The sequence below is a fragment of the Gymnoscopelus braueri genome, assembly GCF_963280865.1.
Source record: "Gymnoscopelus braueri genome assembly, chromosome: 13".
In the NCBI taxonomy this organism is placed as follows: domain Eukaryota; kingdom Metazoa; phylum Chordata; class Actinopteri; order Myctophiformes; family Myctophidae; genus Gymnoscopelus; species Gymnoscopelus braueri.
The window spans coordinates 22,350,099-22,376,037 of NC_137615.1; positions in this window are offsets into that span (position 1 = coordinate 22,350,099).

Consider the following 25,939-nt stretch of genomic DNA (forward strand, 5'->3'; position numbering starts at 1 on the left):
TGAAGGCCTTACCACCAAGTCTGCTCACAGTATGCAAGTGTTCAGGCAACTGTGACACTCGCCAATGTGGGTGCCGTGCTGCTGGAGTTCCATGCATCATATTCTGCCATGGAAAAATGGAAAATCCATCCTGTAAAAGTCCATCACACTAACTAACCTGCATGCACACACATGGTGCACTTTGAGAGGAATTTGATTTTGAATTACGATTTTATTTGTATATTGTTTTGTAGGTCTATATCACTCTTATTTGCTCACCCAATAAAATGTAAAGGAGAATATTTATAATTGTTATATATCTCATGTGTATGTCTTTTGTTATAAATAAAACAAATCATTATTGAAAAGAAAAATGAAAGAACAAAATTATTGAGTAATTGAGTTATTGAGAAATTGCATTGACTATTTCAATGACAAGATGCTCCTTAATGGTCAAAACAATATCAGAAAGGAATTATAAATGTCAGAATTAGTTGAATTAGTCCAAGCACCATAGGAAGCACCATAGAAGACAGGGAAGCACCAGGAAGCACCATAGAAGAACATTTATCAGGAATCTATAAGGGAATCGATACATATTTGGATCAATAAGCAGAATCACTAATGACATTGCTATCAATAAAATGGTATATATTCCCATCCCTACTATAGCCTACTGTTGTGGTGGAGGTCTCAGATCTGTGAGTCAAACAAGAGTATATCAACATCCCTCAGTGCCTCTGTGAGAACATACCAGTGAAACCCTTAATGAATGAGTGAAGAGGACTAAATGTCTAAACAGCTCATTGCAGTATCTATGTCTTCAACTGAAGCTCCAGACCTATAGGCCTACTCTCCTGTTGATCTGAACATCCCCTTTATCTCTGCTCCCACACCAAGTTTGGCACTGAGGGATGAGAGAGGAAATGGGGGAAGTGCCATTAACAAGTGAAATTAAAAACCCATTCACTCTTTTCTCAGTCATCCATTTGGAGGCTGGCCAGAAGAAAAGCAGCTGTTGGGCTGGCATAGGAGAAGAAGAAAGAGAGAGAGAGAGAGAGAGAGAGAGAGAGAGAGAGAGAGAGAGAGAGAGAGAGAGAGGAAGGGATGGTAGAGAGGAGTAGACTTGTTACCTCACTCCTGCTCTCCTCTGAACACAAGCAATGTAATGATCTCATTTGAGAAGCCTGTCTGTCTGTCTGTCTGTCTGTCTGTCTGTCTGTCTGTCTGTCTGTCTGTCTGTCTGTCTGTCTGTCTGTCTGTCTGTCTGTCTGTCTGTCTGTCTGTCTGTCTGTCTGTCTGTCTGTCTGTCTGTCTGTCTGTCAGTGTCAGAGTCAATCAGTCAGTCAGTCAGTCAGTCAGTCAGTCAGTCAGTCAGTCAGTCAGTCAGTCTGTCTGTCTGTCTGTCTGTCTGTCTGTCTGTCTGTCTGTCTGTCTGTCTGTCTGTCTGTCTGTCTGTCTGTCTGTCTATTCATCCGTCCTATCAGAGACAGACCTTTATTGATCCTGAGGGAAATTCAGTTGTCATAGGAGCACCACTGTAAGGATGAAACAAGGACACAGGTAAGGGTAGAGAACAAGTACAGAATAAGTAGTAGGGTAACATTAATTAAAATATAAAAGATGTATAAAAGACGACTTAAGATCCAACCTGGCCCTAAGCGCCTGGGCTAGTCAGGTATAGCCTGGTAAACCCTCCCTCCGGAAATCTCATTTCCATTTGATTTCAGGAGTGAAATCAAATGGAAATGAGATTTCCGGAGGGAGGGTTTACCAGGCTAAGTCAGGTATGCATATACATTAAATGCCATCAGTAAATAGAAATAGCGGCATAGGTACCCTCATTCTATAACCAATACAAATGGCATATATAGCAACCATTCTTGAGAATTGTGACTGAAATCATGTCCTACCAAAACATTTCAAATTATTATTTATTAACACACTCATTTGAAAAAAAAGTTTGGTGAAAATATATTTCTCCTTTTAATATATAAAAGGATTAATAGAGCCTAAGCAACTTTGAAAAATACATGGTCAACTCACTACGACTGTGCTGTGGAATGAAAAAAAACAGTCCGTCAGACTCTGTCAGATGTCAACTCCGTCAGATATGCCATCTTATGGAGTTTGATCAAAAAAACAACTGTGCCCATTACATGGTTTAATAGTCAACACTTTGATATTTTAAAATATATTTTCTCTGCATAATTGAACAATATATAAAAATATTAATACAAATAAACGTTTTGTCCCGATTCTCAAGAATGGGTGATTAAACTTGAAGATCTAAAGACTGAGCTGGCCATTTGTACTTGGACTGACCAGGTTAATGTTTTTAATTATTTTTTTAATTTCCAAAAAAAGAAAAGGAAAAAGGAAAAAGTAATTGAAAAATAAAGGGTGCCTCAAGCATTTAAGGACAAGTAGGAACATGTGTTTACATTGAGTCGAAAATGTTGAATGGGCTTATACTGTAGGAGGAAGGCGTGTCTGATCAAAATGAATATCAAATATCTAAATATTGAATCAAGCAACGTAAAACCTGTCTGGGGTGCACACAAAAGCCATAATAGACGTAACATTATCCCAGAAGTGTATTAAAGTGAAATACCCCTTCACATTTCTAAAAACATTTCGAGAATAATGACACCAAAATTGGAAAGTCAGGATTAAAGTGATTAAGGCCTTTCAATTTGTCAAATGTTTGTCCTTGTGGAGTTTTAGTTATTCTCTCTTGAAACAAAGAAGCAGGCTATCTCCCCCTCTCTGAGCCTTCATTGCGTACAGACAGTATACAATTTGTATACTGTATGTGTTAGCAATAATTTTCTGATTATACCACCAAGAGTTATCTACAAGTTGAAAACATTATCCATGTTGAGTAGACTCTGCATTGCACCTGGCTCGTTGTCAATGGCAAGAGCCCTTGGCAGAGATTACTGTTGACATGCTGTCACTGCGCAGTGTGCACTGTTACAGGTCTAAGGCCTCCTGTTGTCATTGTTAGATGTTTGTCATCAATGAACACCCCTAAGTGTGTGAATCATGTTAATTCAATTTATTAGCTCCTTCCCCCAGTGGGACACAAACATTCATTTAGAATCTAAATGTTCATCTAAGTCGAACACCCTGAGACTTGCTACTCACCCACAGCTTACAATACCCCATCTGGAAGATGCCATTGATTTTCAGTCAAAATTATTGAAAACAACCCCTGTATGCAATCCCTAATCCTCTAATCCAGTGTTCCTCAAATGGGGGTATTTGCACCCTTAGGGGTACGTAGAGGTACTACAGGGGGTACGTGAGATAAAGTGGAAACTGATTTATTTTACTGTTATGTTTAATGATGATCAAACATTTACAAACATTGTATGAAGCTGCTGATCTGTAAGGTGTTAAACCAAATCAAAACCTTGACTACCACAACTATTATTGAATGGAAAGTAATACTTATTTGCCATTATGCTGTTTTGTTTTTAACATAATGACAAACTGGACTGTTACCAAATGTTATAGCCACAGTTTAAAATAAATCAGCGCAGGAGAAGGCACTAATTGCTCTTATCTTAATCTCTTTCACTCCATTTATTTTTTTATTTTTTTCCCTTGTTTATTGAGATTTGAAGTGATACAGTATTATGATACAAACCGTGAAACACTATGTACACACAAGACACGAAATCCAAATAGACCCCTTAACAGACGACGTCACACTGATAAGAACCAGTATGCGCACGCAGGCCGGCACCAAATGAAACCCATTCTGTCATGTCTCACTAGGACGAGCCTCACTAGCCAACACACGAGAGGAGGTTGAATGTACTGAAACCAGCGCACCACGAAACAATATGTTGGGAATTGATTGCATGAAACAATCACCTGTGCGTCCAGTCTCAATGTTGGTAAACAAATAATTGGTCTATGGGACATAGTTATAATAAAAGTAAATAAGCAACATAAGAAAAACCCCAGACAAACAAAACCTCCAATAAAGCTTTCACTCCATTTCTAACTTGCAATGTTATATTCTTCAAAAGGTGGGTTATCATTCATTCATAGCAGCTATGGTTTTCCCTTGCCATTTTCTAAACACGGTATTGTAGTCAGGTAAAGGTGTTACTAGGTATCAGAAATCAGGGAAAGGGGATATTGACCAAAAAAGTTGTAGAACCACTGCGTTAATCTATACAGCGAAATCAAGGCCTACAGACTTCAAAGTGGCAGGATGAGCACAGACGCAGAGCAAAACTGCAGAGCACAAGGCAAAATGCTTTGCTCTTACTTTGCTGTCTAAACTCATTTGAAGTTCCATCCCTCTTCTCCCTTCTTGTCTCTCCAGTAGGCTTGTTTTGGCAGTGTGTGTGTGTGTGTGTGTGTGTGTGTGTGTGTGTGTGTGTGTGTGTGCGTGCGTGCGTGCGTGCGTGCGTGCATGTGTGTGAGTGTGAGTGTGCACTGTGCAGAGGTAGGGGACAGCATGGGGGGCCAGCCAGTAAGTGGTTGCACACAGGCAGGGTTGGGGCGGGGGGCATGGAGGGCTGGGTGTGGTACAGTTATCTCCTCTGTGCAGATGAGAACATGTCTTTGCCTTTGGGATGCTGCTCTCTCTCTCAAGGCAAGGGCAGCATTTGTATTGTTAAAGGGGTTATGGCTACACTTTGCCTTGTGACTACCTTTGGGGGGGGGGGGGGGGGGCTCTGATCTGCATACAGCGTGTGTTGGCCATTTTACAGGTACATAATTATCATTCTTAATGTGCCTAATTAGGCCTATAGGCTTAACATTGAAAACAGAAGCTTTTTTATACGGATGATGATAAATCGATCGTGGGGCAGACAAAAAATGGCTCATTGCACAGAGACATCTGTGCATATAGTATGACGAATAACCCATGTTTATCTTGCAATTCATTGATTTATTTTTAATCCATTTCCAGTCTTTTACTTTCCACATTGTCTAATGTAGTAGCAATAGCTCAAGCCATGGAAGTACAGCGACATACAGTAGTTTTAGTTTCCAGTGACAGAATAGTTTACCAGGTGTCCACTCTGCCACCTGTATGAGGATAATTCCTCACTGTTTCAAATATTTTTTATTGTGAAGCACAGGATAGGATTATACATTTCTGTTCATATACATGAATTGCTTCCTTTTTCTTTTCAAAAACAAACAGACAAACAACAAAAGGCAGCATTATCGCCCATAAACAGGGACAGGATTAAACATGTTGTCATTTGCATGGATTTCCACCCAAAAATAATCAAGAATCATAAATGAGGACCAAATAGAAACAAAAAGTGTCACTAATTTATGGAAAGCTTGAACTACTCAATTGCTCAGTGCATGCTTTGATTGATCCTTTATTAACCCCTCAGCACTAGCCATGCCCATGTGCACACATGCATACTGTATTCACCTGTTTCCTAGGCTGTGTTTTCCACTTCCTGTCGATTTCATTGGATATCATTGGTCATCTGACCAGTTTCATTGGATTTCATTGGATCAAATCGACAGGAAGTGGAAAACACACAGCCTAGGAAACAGGTGAATACAGTACACGTGCTAGATGATGTAATGTAATGTAATGCATTATTTGTCACTGTATATTTGCACATATGTGAAATTTGTCCTCTGCGTTTTACCCATCCTATAGTCATTAGGAGAAGTGAGCAGCGCTCGGGGAGCAATTAGGGGTTAAGAGTCTTGCTCAGGGACACACGTCGACACATTGCTGGCCTGGTCTGGAATTGTACCTGGGACAACCAGGAGCTCTGGCTCCCCAGGCTCACTAACCACTCAGCTATGGCCGTCCCCACACATGCAAATGATGTATTTGCATGTGAGCATACTCACACACATATACGCAACCTTTAGACAGTGGTTCTCAAACCTTTTTATGTCAAGGACCCCCATCATTAATATGTATTTGTCCGTGGACTCTCTCAATATTTTGAGCCAGATACCCCCATACAAGATTTGTTTTGTTAAATGTTTCAAAAGTATTCCAAATATTTCACATTTTTCAAGAGTTTTGAAATAACTTGCTGATCTACAGTACAAGCTCACAATATCAAACGCTGTAAGCTTATACTAGATGAGCCATTTTCAAATAGCCGATGTATAGAGGGTTAAACTGATTTTTTAAAAATGCTACATTAACCAATTTTGCTGGGGACCCCCTAAAACCCGCTCAAGGACCCCTGGGGGTCCCTGGACCCCACTTTGAGAGCCACTGCTCTAAGGGGGTATAGAATCCTGAGTCATGAGGGTTACAAAGTAGCAAAGCCAACTGTTCATTGAGCTGAATGGCAGTGCAGTATTTGAGACTCCTCTGGGAAATAAAGAGGATGCAGGAAGACAGCACACATCAATAATACAATATATAGAATACATACAATATATTCAATTACTTACTGTATGAACGTCACTGGCTACAATATATCATATTCATATTACGTGTTGTGAGCTTGTAGCTCTGCTATTTTTGCCATTTTAGAATATTTATTTTTAAGTGAAAGTGAAATGTGGTTAGGTGTGTCTGGGTTTTATGAATATTGACCCGATTAAAAAGAACTTGTGAGAGTTGAAATAATGCAATCGATCCATTGGAACACAGGTTATTTTTTCTATTTCCTGAATAGTAACAGTTTTGGACATACAAGGTTTCCATCCGACAAAGACGAAGTTTCATATTTTCCAGTGCGTGCGTGTGTGCGCGCACCGCTATAAATGAACACTTGTGTTATAGCGCTGGTTTGAATTCGTGGACCAGGAGCGGATTTTATCCCCCTTCAGTATTTAAAGTCAAAGTGCCTTTGAGCAATATTTAACCGACATCTGTTCAGTGACCGACGAGAACACCAAGGTTGTCCTAGTAGCAACTCCTTCCCACAGCTCCCCTTGGGCATTGCTTTAAATACTGTACACAATTATTCTCAGTCTAATTACTAAGTGTGTGTGCGTGTGCGTCGGTGTGTCACGCTGTGAGTCACCGCAGAGTTTTTCCCACCAGTGAGGCAGTATGGAGGCAGAGATGCGCTCCATTGTTGGCATAAATTGCTTGGCCCAGCATGGCTGCCTCTCCACCCCCCCCCCCCCCCCATATTGATCGATCTAATCCTTAGCTATAATGAGTTTCTCTGTCTGAGACCATGGGGCGGGCTGGGCAAGAGAGCACAGAGGAGGAGGGAGTCAAATGAGGGAGAGGGAGAGAAACAGAGAAAGGTGTACAGTAGAGAGAGAAGACATTGGTTAGGAGGTACAAATGTAGAGAGAGGTTGGAGGGGGAGATAATGATGCAAGGAGGCAAACCCGACTGGTGAGAAGTGGTTGAGACATCTAGTGAGAGGTGATATCCGACTATCGGGAAGGACTCAGAGTTATCAATTGATAGCCGACTTATATAGCAAGGTATGGGGAGAAAGTGGTACAGCTGTGCCGCTGAAGTATAGGAGAGGCCCCCTCTGTTCTTCAGAGGCCAGCCAGGGAGTCTGGCAGTATTATGTTGTAATTCAAAGTGAAGTGTTGTTGTTTGTGCTTCATATGCAAGGTTTAATGCAAACTTAATAGTCCCTGTAGGCGGACTCGTCTGGCCTATCACTGTCATGTTGTCAGCATACTTGATGATGACATTGGAGCTGTGCGTGGCTCTGCATGTGTATACAGGGAGTAGAGGAGGTGCGTTCTGATTATCTATGTTTCAAATGTTTTAAATGTGTGGGAATGTTTGTATCCTCTGCGTGTGTGCGTCAGTGCGTGCGTGATGAGAACTGTGTGACTTGACATCTCTGCACTGCAAAAGACAAGCATACATATGAAGCGCTTTGTGTTGACGATGTTGATTATGTATCTTTCTTTTGCTGATTACACAAAATTGTGACATCACTAATTGTGTTTATTATGCAAAACACTTCAGAAGACACACCATTTCGATAAAATATGCACTTCAAATACTGGTGATGACTCTGTACTGTATATCTGATTATCCAAACTGAAATTGTATTTGTTTCATTACATGACTGTATCAACCTGTAATCCCTCACAACTGACAGGCAGCTGCACGCAAGTCTTTATCGTTTTCATCACTTGGAGAGTGGGTGTTTCAAAATAAACTCATTACTCTTCAGTGGCACTGACATCCACCATCTTCATTATTATGGCAGGCACGGCTCGAGAGAAAATCAATAAGGTCATTGTAGACCTAATATAATCAATAAGGTCATTGCAAACTTAATAAAAGCTCATGTCTCCATGGCTCTGCCTTATACAGCACAGCACAGCACAGCCTTAATTATTCATGTAATGCTTCGCAAACGTTCAATTTGTTACAAACAAAACAAAACTGAATGGATCAATTCAAGCAGACTATGACTAATGTATATGTTACAGGGAAAATGGCATTCCAGGGAAATTGAAAGGGGTACGCTTGTTTTCATGCCCCTCATGCAATTCTGTAGAATCAACGCTAGAGGGCAATGCAAGCCAGACATGAGCCCCACACCACACACGCACGCATGCACAAACCAGCACGCACACACGCATGCGCACACGCGCGCGTGTACACACACACACACACACACATACACACACACACACACACACACATACACACACACACACACACACACACACACACACACACTCCAGGGGGCGGGCCTGGCGGGCTATGTTAGTGCAGTGAGTGGCACTTGGGGCAAACGCAGTCCCCACACAACATCATTTACGATTCTGTGCCTATCGGTACATAACTCGGACGGCGCTTAAGTCGACTAGCAGACCATCGGCCGGTCGTCGCGGGCACTCGCGCCTGGAGGCGCTCGGGCGCGACTCCTCGGCCTCAAGGTCTGCTAAGTCGGAGCGCCTTCCGTCATGGTCCAAAACTATACTTTATCAGCGAAAAAAAAGTAGTCCGCGGTTGTTTGAAAAAGTAATGTCCTAAGCTGGAGTCAAACCCCGGCTCCCAGTGGTAGTGGGTGGGGAGTCCAATGATTATCGAAGTGCGCCACTGAGGCTTGTACTAGTGGTGCAAAGTAACAAAGTAGATTTACTCAAGTACAATTTTGAGGTATTCGTACTTTACTTGAGTATTTCTCTCATATTATCCATTTTATTTTCAGCGTTCCCCTAGCATAGCTTCCTGGTTAGTATGTTGTTGTTGTGGTCGTCGTCCTCGCATCAAAGCCCCGCCTCGCAGCACCGCCCCGTGCCTATAAAACAAGCGCTCCCCTGTCAATTTCCCTGGAATGCCATTTTCCCTGTGACATATATACTTGCTAGTAAGCATTTCATTGCACTGCAGTGCTAACATTTAAACTGAATACTTTTGAATACTTTTGTTCTTTTACTCAAATACATTTAGAATTTTACTTTTGTCTTTTTGAATTTCTACATTGTGGTATTTGATTACTTTTTAGTATGTCCGAAAGCTTAGTAGCTACTAAATAGTATGTGAGATGCATACTAAAACTGATACAAAAATGAAAGTGAACTTGAATGAAGGATAGATTTTCGATTAAAAGACTTGAATGAGCTGTTTAGTATAGTGGACAGGGATAGGTTCAACACTTTTCATTTTTTTACCCTTAAGACAATTTTAATATAGGATTTTGAAAACTTGTGAAATGGGACATTCTGCATAATGAGTACTTGTAACAGATTATTTCTACATTGTTGTGGTATTTGATTACTTTTTAGAATGTCCGAAAGCTTAGTAGCTACTAAATAGTATGTGAGATGCATAGCCTACTACATTGAGGGGCCCTGTCCGAAATCACATCCTATTTAGTATGGCAAATTACTTTTCCACATTTTGAGGCTACCTTTGGTGAGATTTGTTAATTTGAACCCAGGACCTAGGGATCATGTAGCTAGCAGCTTAACACAGTGAGCCACCAAGCTTGGGTTAGGGTTAGGGTTAGCTGTTTTTTACCTTGTTTAAAAACATTTGTCCTATGTGTTAAGTGTTATTATGGATGTTAGTCTTCAAAACATGCCTCTCCTACTTCAGCGGCACAGCTGTACCACTTTCTCCCCATACCTTGCTTTATAAGTCGGCTATCAATTGATACCAATAGTCTTGAACCCAGGACTTTGGGAACATATTGTAGAGAGTGTCTTAACACTGTGAAAAATTGGTTAATGAAAACATGCAACTCCAGTGTTTCTCTGTGTAAAGCTGCTTTACAAAGATAAACACTGGAGTTGCATGTTTTCATTAAAGGATCTACACCATGAATTTAAAAAAAATATTTGATATTTAATATCATATGGTGTATGTCCCTCAAACCTTTTTCAAAAGGTTTGAGCCTAAATCATCACTCAGATATACTCATCCCAAGTCAATTGTCTCTGGCTTATACAACACTTTCAGCTGCAATACCAAAACGTCCTCTTGGGCAGGGGGGGGCTACTGAGCAATTCTGTCTGGCCAGCATCAATGCAATGGCAATGCAAGTGATGTCACTTGCATTGCCATTCTGAAATGGCCTGTTCAGACACGCCCATTCTGAAAATCTCTGAAATGAGAATGAATGACTGAATGTTAAAAAAAAATATTTTTTGGGGTACAAGAGACACTGGGGAGCCCTGGACCAATTGGCATGAAACTTTGCACACACACTCCCAGTAGGCCAAGGAAGAACCACTACTCCAATGTGTTAAAATCTGCCTCATGTTAGCACTAGAACAGGCTTAGGGTATTCCATACCTGTAATATCATGAACACAACATCCAAACCCAAATTGGAATCCCATGATGAGGGGCCTCTAGTACAGAGCGCACCGCCAAAAACTTCTACTTCTGCCCAAAGGGAGCGCCACAAATATGAACAGTTGCAGTCTGTCATAAAAACTATTTCCCCCCCACAGCTTCCTTGTGTCCTTACAGATGCACCCCACAACTGACACAGCCCTGCATGGGTAGGCACTTCAACCAGGCCTGTTCTAGCTAAAGCTCTTAAAGTTGGCTTCCCTGTGTGATCAGCATTTGCTAGCAGGTTTATCTGTAAAAAAAAACAAGCAAAAAACACACCGGTTGTTCAGAAAGCTTCCTCCAGTCTTTGGAAAATGCTCATTTTATACTCCATCGTATGACAGTGTTGCTCGCCACAAGTCGTCACAACTACAAGATCAGGCTTAAGAGAGCTGTACCAAGCGGTGCCAAAACAAAGCCAGCTTTGTCACTGCACTGAACATCCTCAGTGCCAGCATCCTGAATACTGAGGCACGGTTCCATCTCACAGGATAGAATGTTTAATTCCAGGTCTTCTGCAGGGCAAGTCTGCTAGTCTAAGTCAACATAAAATTCCTCTGATCCTGGTTGAGAGGGCAGTGAAGCTGTTTTAGCCAAGGGCATGTTGTCACTGCCTGACATGTCAACCTTATCCTGTGTGTTTATCATCTCGTCTCTTTCTCCTATACAGATCTATTTTTCTCCTATACAGGCATGCTTTATGGATTTTAATGTTTACTCTTGTTTTTTTAGCCACAGGCCTGGTCTGGAAATCTATTCTCCAGCACTAAAACACTGACATACACTACCATTATGCATGGAGTCACAACAGAATAGGCACAGGGGAGCAAGACAGGCTCTGTTTGCTAAAAGCAAGGAAAGCTGTGGGGTGCTGCCATAGTGTAATAATGGTAAGAGCATCGACCACAGTCGCAACATTTCCAGGGTGGGGACCTGTGTTGTCTTTTATGCCGGTAGTTAGTTAGTGGCCTATGCATCAAGGTCCATGACAGACTGAGTGTTGGATATTGCCTAGGATGTTAGTGTTTGGCCAAGAGAGGTTCCACAGATATATACTGTATATATGACCATCCAGTTATGACAACAGCCTCTTCCATGCGTAGGCCAACACAGAATGGCCGACAGGGCAACACACTGTGAACACAAGCTCATGCAAACGATAGTAGGAAGTGATGAACTCGTCTGACCTCGCGGCTGGTGGCACTTGAATGTCATGCTTGAGTGTGCACCTGCAACTCACCGAGCACGCAGGGATGCCGTAGTTCGTCTGTTTGACTCCACTTGTCTAGTCGACTACAATGTAATTCTACCTATACAATGTTTTATTACAGACTGGATCACAATACCAGACTACTCACTATGCACTTTGCTAGCGATCCAGTTGAGAGGCGATACATATGTGCATGCATGTGTTTGCAGCAAACATAATGACATAAGTGTATTCACCTCTAATAACATGACATCTCCCCAGTCTTCAAAACAAGCCGGAAAGAGACACCACGGCAGGGCACGAGAACACAAGAGGCCTGAATTTGGAGTCATACGTCATAGATACAGTATGTCATAGGTGACTGACCACCACAAACTGGCCACATGAAGTCCAAGATCCATCTTGTTTTAGTGTTGGAGTGCTATTTTAATGACGTCACAATTACACACGTGCGCATAGACACACATATGATACTTAGCTTGTATGTTGCATTCAAACTTGTAAACATTCCTGCATTGAAGGGCTGTGTGTGTGTGTGTGTGTGTGTGTGTGTGTGTGTGTGTGTGTGTGTGTGTGCGTGCGTGCGTGCGTGCGTGCGTGCGTGCGTGCGTGCGTGCGTGCGTGCGTGCGTGCGTGCGTGCGTGCGTGCGTGCGTGCGTGCGTGCGTGCGTGCGTGCGTGCGTGCGTGCGTGCGTGCGTGCGTGCGCGTGTGTGTGTGTGTGTGTCTGGGCTCTGTATGCGTGTTTCAGCCAATCATGCTGATGTGTTGATGTTCATTCATGCCTGCCTTTTTTTATCTAAAAACATAGATGCGAGCGTGTGTGTATCAGTGTGTGTGAGTGTTTTGTGAGCGATACTCTCGACAGACTGGGTTATAATGAGATCCCTGGGGCTGAACGCAAGCTGCCTGTAAAACAACAGATGTGACTGGACTCCCTCATGCTCTTCACTCCACACTTGTCGACAGAGCTGTCACTCAGCTGGAAGTGAGGATGACTGACGCGTGAGGGTGCCACTGGCTTACTTCAGGTGCTGGGTGAACAGGAAGGAAATTCACCTTGGCTGACACTTGATCTTTTGGCTTGGTGCCTCTGAGTGGAATGCTCTCCAAACAAAATATGTGGGCTGGAGGAAAAACATCCTTTAAAATGTGAACAGCTCTATCACACACCGGAGATGTTATGCTGATGATACCTCAAGGCCGTGTGTCCACCAAAGCGTATTATCCCAGCTGAAAACACAAGGTGCTCATCTAAAACACACTCTGCATGATTGGGCATGAATGCCCAATCATCTAAACGTCATCATCGAAAACATTCATCCAAATTTTTTTTTAAACTCTGTGACCAGATAAAAACAATATCTTGTCTGTGGGCCTCTCTGATGTGGTCCACCTCGTAACATTGTTGTGAGGGTCCATGTCTCGACCCCATACAGCAGTACCGATTCCACTGTACAGCCGCATCGAGGTCATCTTCCATGTCAGATTTCAACACTCTCCTCATCTCATACAAGGCATTCCAGGCAAGTGCCCGCCAGACTTTCAGATCCTGTTCTGTCGAGGAAGTCCAGGCACAGAGATATTTGAATTCCTGACTACCTCGAGCTCCAGCCCGCTGGCAGTAGCAATGGTTTTGTTCTCCTCAGTGTTAAATGCCACGATAGTTTGGCATTGAGGCCGATCTTCCTGCACTCCATTTCTACTGCCAGTATTAATTCCCTTACTTTCTCTGCTGTGTTTGAGACTAGGGTAATGTCATCTGCATAGTCGAGGTCGTCCTCTGGACCAGTGTGAAACCCACTGTCTCCTCCCTGCTGATTATTGACATGAATTTGAAATATATTTTTCCACATACTTTTGTATTTTGTCATTTGGATGGAATTTTTATGTAATTTCTATCAATATACTGTATTTGTTTTCAAATTGACACATTTTAAACATTTACCGGTTTTAACTGTGAAATAAATAATGTTTTAAAAAGCACAATGTGAGATGTCACTTCTACTCCGCCTCTGGATTACCCACCCACAGAACAAATTCAACCACAAATGAGAGAAAGAGTAGGGCAGGTCTGGCAGACTTCTATCCAACAATTCAAAATAGTGCAACTGCAGATGAAAATAAGAGTGAAAGAAAACTAAGACCTAACCAAAATCCTTAACAACAAGAAACAGATGGGTTGGCCAGAATAAAAAAGTGGGAAGTCTGGTGAGCTATGAACTATGTGCCCGTCGCCAGACACCCATAAACTACCAAAACAACAAACTAAACTAAACTAAACTAACCAGTAAAGAAAGAAACGCCAAACAATACTTACAGGGAGGGGCAGTCAGAGCAATCACAATAAATACAGCACAGGTGAGTGTCTAGCCATGGACCAGAGCAGCAGAGCCAACCAGCAAGGCAGTGTAGTCACTAAACCAGAGACAGAAGAAGTATTAGTTTCCCTGTAGACAGACGACCCCCCCCCCCCTCCTCTTTTTTGTACATATTTTGTATTTCCTCATGCATTTTTTGTATATAATCGTTATTTTTCCATGCTTCACCCCCCCCCCCCTTTTTTTGTACATTTATTTTGTATTTTAATTTTTTTCATGCTCCTTTTTTTGGTACATAGTTGTATTTTTTCTGTATTATCTGTATTTTCATGTTGATTTTTGAACTGTTTGGTTGCTACTATATATGTCTATGAAATTAATTCAAGGACCCCAACGGAAACAAGTCCGCAAGGACTTTTTTGGCCGGACCTTTTAGTCAAAAGCATTATAAATGTAACTGTGTTGTTTTACATTCTTTTGCCTAATAACAATTTCAATCAATCAATCAATTAGTGAACAAATAATAATAGTATTGCTGTAGTAGACTGAGGTGTGCATATGTGCAAGCACATAACAATATACAAAGTGAAATTGTGCCTGAAATTCTTTATTTTACTTGCACTACTGACTAGTACATAAAGAATTAATTCAGGGTGTGCTTTTTCACCTGTCTTTCTTTTTCAGACGGCAGAAACCCAGTCTGGAAACTGCCAAAAGCCCCCCAGTCAAATGTTACTGCAGAGTGCCAACAGCATCACAATAGTGGATCTGTGTTAGAGAAAGAGAAACCACACACCAGCAGACACATGGACACATGCGTGGGCACACACACACACACACACACACACACACACACACACACACACACACACACACACACACACACACACACACACACACACACACACACACACACACACACACACACACACACACACACACACACACACACACACACACACACACACACACACAAATATCACCTCTGCTCCTGGGCACACAGCCACTGCAGCCTTTCAGTCAATGGAAGCTTATTGTGCTATAATTGTGGCCCCTCCAACAGGAACCTGCTGTAGAAACCTGTGGTGGTGTTGTGTGGTGAAACAAACCAAGCAGACTGGGGAAAAGTTGTTTTGTATCAAAAAAGGGATTGATCCAAGCAGTGGCTTTAGGGTCTTACACAAAATGTTGCACGTAATGTACTACACTGATTCAGTACTCTATCTCAAACCAGCTCAGCGCCTGGCTTATAGTGAAGTGTATTACCAGTGGCCATTGGCTTGAAATGGAACAATATAATCTTACAGTCGATCTTAAAATATTTTAGGCTGCCCGGTGTTAAACTATAGTTAATCCCCATACTGTGACAGGCTTATTGCTCAGCTCCCCGGTTTCTCTGTGAGACATGTCATTAGCCAGATAATCAAACTTATTCGCATTATCAGTGCCTCATTTTAATGAGCTGTGCAAATCCACAGCACAGCCGCCAGAAATGAGCCATCAGACAATAAGGCCCATTTGCCTGCTCTCAAATACGCCAGAGCTTGGTTAATGTATCTAAATCAAGGTAACAACAATGGCAACATTTCTAATTCAACTATATTTTCTTATTTATCTGTAAGACTTTGGGGTTTGTGTAAACAAACTAATTAATGGTGGAATTTCTGTTTGGAATGCCTGCCGTTTTCTGTTTAACCAAGTGTTACAGCATGGCAGAACATCATTATTGACTGTACTGGAAGAACTAGAACTAATTCATTTGATCGATTAAAACACAAAAGTATTATTGGAGGTTCATGTCCATTATGAGAGGAGACTACAGTATGTAACCTGCTTGACACAGCTGATGAATAATTTACCAAAAGCTTAATATACTGTCTAAGCCTGTTAGGTTAATATGGCATAAAAATCAGTTTAACCACTTTAACCCTATTTTATACTTCAGCTATTTTGAGGAGGGCGGATCTTAAATATTTGATGAATTTTGAACATATTTAACAACACAAATCGTCTGATATGGGGGTCTGAAATCTTTTTAGATGGGGGTCCACGGAAAAATACATATGGGGGTCCTTGATATGAACCACTGAGGCAGAGTATGGACAGAGACACAGACAGGGAGGGAAGTGCAGGTACAGTACAGACTGCAGTGGCTGATCTCAGAGCAGGAAGCTGGCACACTGTTTGCAAGGCAGACAGATGGTGTCTCTGACAGCTGTGAGAGTCACTGGGAATTATGCTACACTTGTGATACTCGGACTTCACGAAGTGTGATTTTTTTATTAGCTCTAATTTCAACATACATTACACTGCCACACACACTACTTGAAGCCCTCTTCTACGGCAATCCAAATGACACAGGGATCCAAATGAATCTGTCCATTTGCCCCTTACAGGTTCATTTGGGCATATTTCTACACGAGATAAAAAAGAAACTGAGGATTTTACAGGCATGTAGAAAAGCAGTGTGAAGATAATATCAAACAGATTTGTAACATCTGACTTTCTCTGTTTAAAGCTGAACTTGGAAAATTTAGTTAACCTCTGAAATAAAATTGCTGTGTAGATGATGTCTTAAAAAGAAACATTTTTGATTATATAAATTGATGACTCTACTGTATGTATGTTATTTTGTTGTACAACATGGCCAAGTGACGGAAGTATAAACTACAAAAGGGCACTCCATGGAGCATGTATCTCTTCCAAGGCTGGGTTGCCTAGCCAGGGCTGTGTAAGTCAGGGGTTGCATGGGGAAAATAAAATAGCGTTTCTATGACATGTTGTGCAACTTTGCACATTAGTGGGCAGAAGTGAAAGTGCTTTCGGAGCGATAGAGGACCCCAACATGCGATTCCAATTTGGGGTTGATTGGATGTTGCGTTCATGATACTGTATATTAAATTATAAAGAAATAGGTCCTGAAATATGTTTGAAGACAGTTTCAGGCAAACAGTATGGAATATCAAAACCTTGACCTACTGAGAGTGTGCATGCAAGTTTGACCCCCATCGGTTCAGTGACATTACAGTAGCTGTGCAAATACACGCATACAAACACACACACGTACAGACCGGCGCAACAACATCATGTCCGACAACGAGCTTGACAGAGATAATTATATATATATATATATATACATATATATATATATATATATATATATATATATATATATATATATATATATATATATATATATATATATATATATATATATATGTTTTTTTTTTTTTTTTAGTATCATTGTAAATGTAACATTGCTTGCTACTTCAACACTATTGACTGGTCAGGGTGCCATCTATCATTCCACTTGTGCACATGGGTACACCTTCTCTCACTTAAGTTTCCCTCTCATTCTTACACTCTCCATTTCATGGAACACAGGTGCAAGTATTCAAAGGCTCTCATTTGTAGTAGCAAGCAATGTTATCTCTCTCAATGATCTCCATTTTTACAGGTCATCTCTTCCATCTAAAACTTAATCTGGCTGAGAGTAGACAGCAGAAGGAGTGAGGTGGTGCGGGGGGGGGGCGGTGAACGGGACAAACCAAAACTTGAGCTTTTGCCATTGCCATTACAAATTGCAGCTGTCAGCATCACAAAAGAAATGGTGTTACGGTTTTTGTCTGTGACAGATATGTTCCGTTGACATAGAATATAACTGGTGTTTTCAATTGAATTTCCACCCATTCAACCCATTAAAACTGACATTAATTCAGTGTTAGAATATAATTTTCCAGTGTGAGTGCCCCAATCAGAGCTTAGTGGAAGTGGAGAGTGTAGACTGTCTGGCTGCGCTGTTCTGCTGAGAGGGACTGGTTAAGACATTGGCATAGGAGAAGGGAGAGAAAGAAAGAGAGCGAGGGAGGGAGGGAGGGAGAGAGAGAGTAGCAATAGAATGAGAAAGAGAGCAAGAGAGGGAGAGAGAGTCAAGAGGGAGAAACAGACAGACTGACCGATTGACGGAGGGGAAAAAACTGTGGATATTTAGAGGGGATGTGGAGGAGAGGTGTGAGCGTGTGTGTGATTGGCTTGATTTCCCTCGCGGGTCTTGCATGTTGGGTGGGGGGTGGGGGGGGGGGGGCTCTGTCAGGGATCAGGTAGAGCTCCTAATGCTGTTTTCAAATGCATCACATTGTTATCTGCAGGAAGGCGCTTCAACTTTATGGACAAAGATTACCGGTCATCATTGCCTTCTCAGAGGAAATGAATGTGTGAGTGGAGGGGAGGGGAAGGCAATTTCTTGTTTGCTCTCCCCTTCAACGCAAACTCCCCCACCCCCATCACCCCTGTCCTCTTGCCTAGAAACACAGAGTTGAGATTTTCTCTATTATGTTTATTCATGCTGAAAATCTTTCATTAGGGCTCTTTACTTTTTCGATGTGTTTGGATGTTGACTGCCTGCCAGTGCTCCGTCTTTTCTGTTTCATCATGCTTCCCTTTGTTGGCTTGTTCTTTGTGTTATTATTCACTGTGTGTGTGTGTGTGTGTGTGTGTGTGTGTGTGTGTGTGTGTGTGTGTGTGTGTGTGTGTGTGTGTGTGTGTGTGTGTGTGCGCGCGCGCGCACGCGCACATGCGCTTCCTGGCTGCCTTGCTGTTGTTTTTCGTCAAAGTTGTGTGAGGATTTGTTCTGTTTATTGCCTGTCTGGTTCCCCAGAACCATTTGGCTCTACCTTCGTTCCTGTGATAGTAGTTGGATGTCTCTCAGGAGTCCTCGCTGCAAACTGGCCCATGTTGGCACGTCTTGGTGTTTATGAGACAGCGGGCATGTGTTTGGTCCCACCTGGCAGGGGGAGATAGAGGGAGGGGGGGTGGATTGCAGGGGCAGAGCGAGTGTGAATGAGAGGCCTGTTGTGACACTGTGGGGAGCGGGTGGGCATATTGGAAAGCAGCGGGTGCCCAGCCAATCTGGGAGGCTGCCTGCGCACCCCGACGCAGCCGCCCCAACGGAGGGAGAGGCTCTGATTGGCTGCGGCTCAAGATGGACAGGGGCAACGAGTGAGGAGCCTTGCCAAGGACCCAGTCAGAGTGCACCTGGCCCGCTGTCACATGACCGGAGATGTCTCAGACAGGACCTTTGTGCTTCTGTCTGTATGCATGTGTGTGTGTGTGTGTGTGTGTGTGTGTGTGTGTGTGTGTGTGTGTGTGTGTGTGTGTGTGTGTGTGTGTGTGTGTGTGTGTGTGTGTGTGTGTGTGTGTGTGTGTGTGTGTGTGTGTGTGTGTGTGTGTGTGTGTGTGTGTGTGTGTGACTGCTTTGAAGTCCTTGGTTCAACTTGTTTTTGTTGTGACCACAAGAGGAATGAAGGCCCACCTCCTCCCTCCTCCTGCTCCTCCTATCAGGAGGAGTTGTACGTTTGCCAGGAACCAAAGATTGGACGCTTCACTTTTCAGATTCAGTTTGGATTCCTCTTTGTTTATCACCTAATTTGATTTAATTCTCGCGTCTTTAATCTCTCCGGGGCTCTCGGGGAGGCCCATTAGAAGTGTTCTGCCTCTTTGCCTTTAGAATACCAATAAAACACACACTGAATAATACATTCCAAAACCACATTCCCAGAGCCACGCCTCCTCATCTTGACCCTTGCATTCAGAGTGTACGCTGGCAATCCAGAATAAACATTTGGCCACTTCTCCATCACCGTGACAACTTCTCCATGTGCATTCATATTTTATTGGAGATAAACAAAGCATTAGGAAATACCATTGTTTGACTGGCCTCTTTTTTTTCATTTTAGAGGTTTGGAATTGACAAGCTAAGGCAGAAGGAGCGAGTGCATTCTCCGGCAGCGGCAACAGCCGCGGAACGTCCGCGGAACTTCCGGTGGAGGAGCGGCAGCTCCCGGCAGTGACTGCCGGCGGTGGAGCGTCAGCTGCCGGCGGAGCAGCGGAACTGCCGCGGAAACTGCCGGTGGAGGAGCGGCAGTCGCGGAACTGCCGGTGGAGGAGCGGCAGTCAACTTCTTTTTCCGCCGATAAAGTATAGTTTTGGACCATGACGGAGCCGCGCCGAATCAGCAGACCTTGAGGCCAAGGAGTCGCGCCCGAGCGCCTCCAGGCGCGAGTGCCCGCGACGACCGGCCGATGGTCTGCTATTCGACTAAGCGGCGTCCGAGTTATGTACCGATAGGCACAGAATCGTAAATAATATTAGTGGGGACTGCGTTACACAAACGCAGCACACTCCCAAAGCTGACGCCACCGGCAGCTCCAGCCGCCGCCGCCGCCGCCGCCGCCGCCACCGGCAGCAGCCGCTGCCGGAAAATGCACTCGCTGTCCCTCAGCTAAGGTGCAAATGTATATTTAATAGACAAAGGCCTGTTCCTTTGAACCCTTTCAAAGGCATGTTATCAACTCCCTTAAGACACTTAATGGGTTTTAGAGCATGGATATGATGTCAAAACTGCATATTCCCACTGTTGCGATTCATACTGACAGCTCGAGGCAGCGGACACGTTACACTGTGTCCAATCTTATAACTTGATTACACTGTGTCAATGATTAAGAATGGAACCTGTACAATAGAATTGTATACTGTAGCCAGGAGGTCTATGATATTTGTGGATGCATTTGCTTTTGAAACAATTCACATACTGTGCATTGTTGCTTGAGCGTTTACTTCAACTTGGGGAAAGAACAGATTTGTATCATCTGTCATCTAAATCTCCTGGCTTGTTCTTGGCTCTTTGGATTCTTGTCCTTGATCCCAAATGACCTCTGGCTCTGGAAGGATGTGACCCAGGAAAAGGAAATTACCCAGAGGAACTGCAGCTATTACTGAATGTCTATTATTCCCAAACTCAGCACAAAAAGCACAGCGAGAATGAAGAGCTATAAGGGACAGGAGCAAATAGGAGCGGAAGATGGAGAGTGACTGTCTACTGTCGTGAAATGTGTTGTTCTGTGTGAGGACAAAAGGGAAATCAATAGCAAATATTGATGTCAAGCTCAAGGCTCACTTGTATCATTGCTGCTTTGTCACTCTCCTGCTGTCTCTGTCTCTCTTCCTCCCTGGTTGTGCTTTCAAAGGTGAGCGGTGGCACGGTGTCTGTCTTTGTCTCAGTTTCATGATACAAGCCTGTTGAGAGGATGCCAAAGTTAGCGTGCTCGTGTCCGCATGTGGACCATTCAGCCAAATTACAACTCGACACATTATAAGTGCCATTAATGATGATTGAGAACTGCTTTAGCCAGTTAATGTCCAGGTATGAAATGGTCAGCTGTCAGTCTTACCCAGAGATCCACTAACTCCTGTGTGTGTGTGTGTGTGTGTGTGTGTGTGTGTGTGTGTGTGTGTGTGTGTGTGTGTGTGTGTGTGTGTGTGTGTGTGTGTGTGTGTGTGTGTGTGTGTGTGTGTGTGTGTGTGTGTGTGTGTGTGTGTGTGTGTGTGCGTGCATGCATAATCGTGTGCGTGAGTGCGCGTGTGCGTGCGTGGTTGTGTGTCCATATCATTTTATGTGAGCACAGTATTCACCTGTTTCCTAGGCTGTGTGTTCGATCGACATTTTCACGTCGATCGATTTGGGCTGTACACAGACAGACAAACGGACGGACAGACAGGGGAGAAGACTGCGTTGGGGCGAAAACATAGTCTTGGCCACGCCTTCGGCCTATCGGAGACAATTAGTATTACCTTGATGCTGCTTAAGTTGACCACACCACTCAACAAAAATCCAGGAACACTTGTATCATCAATATGCATTAGATGATGATGATGATGATGATGGAAGTAGACCACTCACATTTCCGGATGTTCTGAGCAGGGATACAGTACTGACTGTGAATGAACTTGGTGTAGAAATGAGCAACAGATACCAGTGGAAGCAGCATGTGACTCAGATCTCAAGGGCACTCAAAGGATGATAATGAAGATGATAACATTTAATTTTATATTTAACAGCAGAGTATTTCAAATATAGTTGGTTTTGAATGCTAGATATTAACAATGTACATTTATAGGCCAATATTGTACAAAGTACAGTCAACACAGTATGTATAACCAGTGTTGGGAAAGTTACTTTAAAAAAGTAACAAGTTATAGTTACTGCTGTAAAAAAAAGTAACTAGTTACTTTTGCGTTACTTTTATTTATTTATTTTTGCTTCAAAATGCATGTATTTTTCATGTTGCTGAAGCACAAGGTGACAACTCTCAACTTTCATCTATTGTAGCTCACTGTGATGAAAACTAGTAGATAGGAATAGCTAAATAATGTCTTTAACAACAACATTGCAACCATGTCATTTTAAATTCTGCCTGGCTCAGGATTATACCTTTCCTTTTTTGATACAATACAGAAAAAGGTAAGAATTGATTACGCCGATCGTCCCCACACAACAGTTGAGCTGAGCGGGTAGCCCCGCTGCTCGCAGCTGTGGCAAGCGGAGGGGGAAGTCACAGACACAGCTAGAGTGAGAGTAGAAGTCGGATCATAATGAACCTTTAATTCTCTGAAGTTGTCGGCTCATTTCACATGAAGTAACGAGTAACGCTGCCACTGTGTCTTAAAGGTAGGGTAAGTGATATTTTTTGGTTAAAACAAAAAGTATTTTGTTAAAAGGTTAAAATACTATATTCTGATAGTAATCATTGCTATAGATTGTTTTTTCAGTAACAGATGTTTCCCTGTCTCTCCAGCTCTTTAATAAACAGAAAATACATTTTTCGGTAGGTGTCAAAATCTCAGCCAATCAGGAGAAAGTACCCATTTTTAAGCTTAATTTGTATAGTTTTCCAGTTCCAATTTTGTCTGCTCATTTCTTAGTGTCATCACTTCCAATTTCACTTGTTTAATCTATATCCTGATTTAATTCTCTGTCCTGGTTGGATAAAATTGGAAATGAAACTGAAACTGAAACGAAAATGCATTTTCTGTTTAATTAAGAGGTGGAGAGACAAGGAGACTCCTAATACTGAACAAACACTCTATAGCAATGAGTACTATCAGAATATAGAGCTATTTAACACTTATTTTAACCAATGCAAATCACTTACCCTACCTTTAACTTTGCACACATACTCCTAGTTGGCCAAGGAAGAACCATTGATTTTTCAAATCAGCCACATGGAGATCTGAGGAGCGCAGTTTAATACTTGTACATGCTTTTTAAACAGGCAATTTATTTTTAAACACCTAGATTTTCCTTGGCAGGCACATGCTGTGCTGAGGTATGAGGGCTCTCTCTGCCCTTGCATTTACAAGGCCTATCTGGCTCGGGCTGAGAGAGATTATGTGCTGGATGCATAATAAAATATTTTCATTTAACTTAGCCAGCAATGTCTTTGTAATCATGTATACAGTACCTGTCAACAGCCTATGTGAAAACACTGTAACTTAATGTTTAAAAAATAGGCTACTAGTAGATTTGTGTTGATGATGATGATGATGATGATAACCATCTACTGTACTCTTTAAGCTAGATGGTTTCTAACTGACAATGAATGTTCCAACCCATGACGTTCTGTTAGCTTATGCTGACTAAGGTACTGTAAGATGAGGGGAAAAAAATGTGCCAGTGCTTTTGAAATCTCAAGATAATATTATGTAAACAATCACTCACAGATTGTGCCCAAGGGTTTTGGCTTGTATCCTTGCAACATGACAGTGTTCAGATGTAACTGTCTATGTGTCAATGGCTGGAGCACCCCTGTCATGAGCTCAATTCCTTCTGGGATAGAATTAAATTTAGATTTAGAAAATGTATGCACCTATAAGAGCTTACATACTATGTGTACATATCTTAAATACCCTTTGCCCAGATCATGTGTGACAATCCCCTGACGTCTGGCATTTTGTTTTATAATGCTATTTAGTTCTTATATTCAACTAAGTGTCAACTGCATAGCCGTTCACTTCATTGAAAATTGAATATCAGTCAAAGGAAATTGTTATAAAATACGTTGTGAAACATTTGTGAGTGTTGTTTTGTTTGTTTTGTGTTAATGACGTGTGGTTTAAGACTCTCCTCTGGTGGAGGAGGTGATTTATGTGCCATGCAGGAAGGAGGCTACACATCTTGCTGACACAATCAACAGGAGTTACTGCATGTCCGCCCAAACACCATGCTCACTTTGAAGGTGGACCAAAGCAAGGCATAAACTAGGTTTGGGTCATTACCACAAGAACACAGACAAACGCACGCACGCACGCACGCACGCACGCACGCACGCACGCACGCACGCACGCACGCACGCACGCACGCACACACACACACACACACACACACACACACACACACACACACACACACACACACACACACACACACACACACACAATTGTCATCAGGCAGAAGTGAAGTATGCATTTCCACGGAGCATAAATAAACATGGAAGCACATACATGTGTATGTATACACATGTATGTCGTCTGCCTGAGCATAAATATGCTCAGTCAGACCACCACTCGAGCAGTCCAACAAAAGTCCCCCCCCCCCCCCCCCCCCCACGAGTAATTTATCTAAAACAAAACAGAAATGTGTAAAGTCAATTTCCACTTTAATGGGAGTAAATGAAATAATTAGCAATACGTTGTGTCACTTATTAGGAGACTCTGTAAAGTATACAGTATTTATTGTGAATTAATGATGTTTACATCTATCCTTATCAGAAAGACACAGACTTGGGAGACTGGGGAGCTGGGGGGACTGTCATTCCAAACAGAGTGAAGCAGAGTATTTAATGGACATGCTTTGATTTGGTTTGTGCATAGGAGTGTGTACATTTATTTTGCCTTGGCGCTCATTGTCTTGAAAGCTGTCAAGTCTTGTCTTTACACTCTTGAATCATTAAATACAAAGGTGTTACAGGCAGTAAGAATTAGTTTTAATTTCCAACTGCATAGTAATAAATACCTAGAATTGGATCCTAACCAACATATTCCCCTTCATAAACTACTAGGTTCACTGAGCAATGCACAGCTGGACTTGCAAGCTTCATGCATAGTAGCATACATACAGTGTGCATTTATGTATTCAGTATGCACATGCACATACTGTAGTGCACACCAGAACAGGCATGCTCCTCAGCCACGGCCACCACATACTGGAAATGTATATAGCGTGCACGCACACGCACACGCACGCGCACACACACACACACACACACACACACACACACACACACACACACACACACACACACACACACACACACACACACACACACACACACACACACACACACACACACACACACACAAAGCTCCTCAGAGCCTCAGTGCTTCTAGTTTGAAGCCTGTCCCATTGGTGTGACAGTGTTCTGAATACCAACAAGAAGAGAAAGGACAACAGCAGTGACCTTTCATCAGGTTGGAGCAAGATTGGCTATTTTCGGCGAGCGGCAACATCGTATGACAAGAGTAAAAAATTAAGCAGTAGGCACTCCTGCCTTTGCATCATCTTGTAGTGTGTGCTCAGGGCTGCATGGGTGTGATTAGGAACAGCTCGAGTTTCTCCTGTTCCCGTAAACTACCCATCTTGTCTCTGTTGGTCTCCATCTGCCTCTGTCTGGATCGCTGTCTCTGGCTTTGTTCAGACTGCAGGCAAACATGATTTGTTTCTGAAATACGATCTAGGACTGACTGTCCACACTGTGGACACGTTACCAGTTTATTATTTATTGTCTCCACCAGGTTGAAGGCGTGGCCGAGACTATGTTTTCGCCCCGTCCGTCCGTGTGTCCG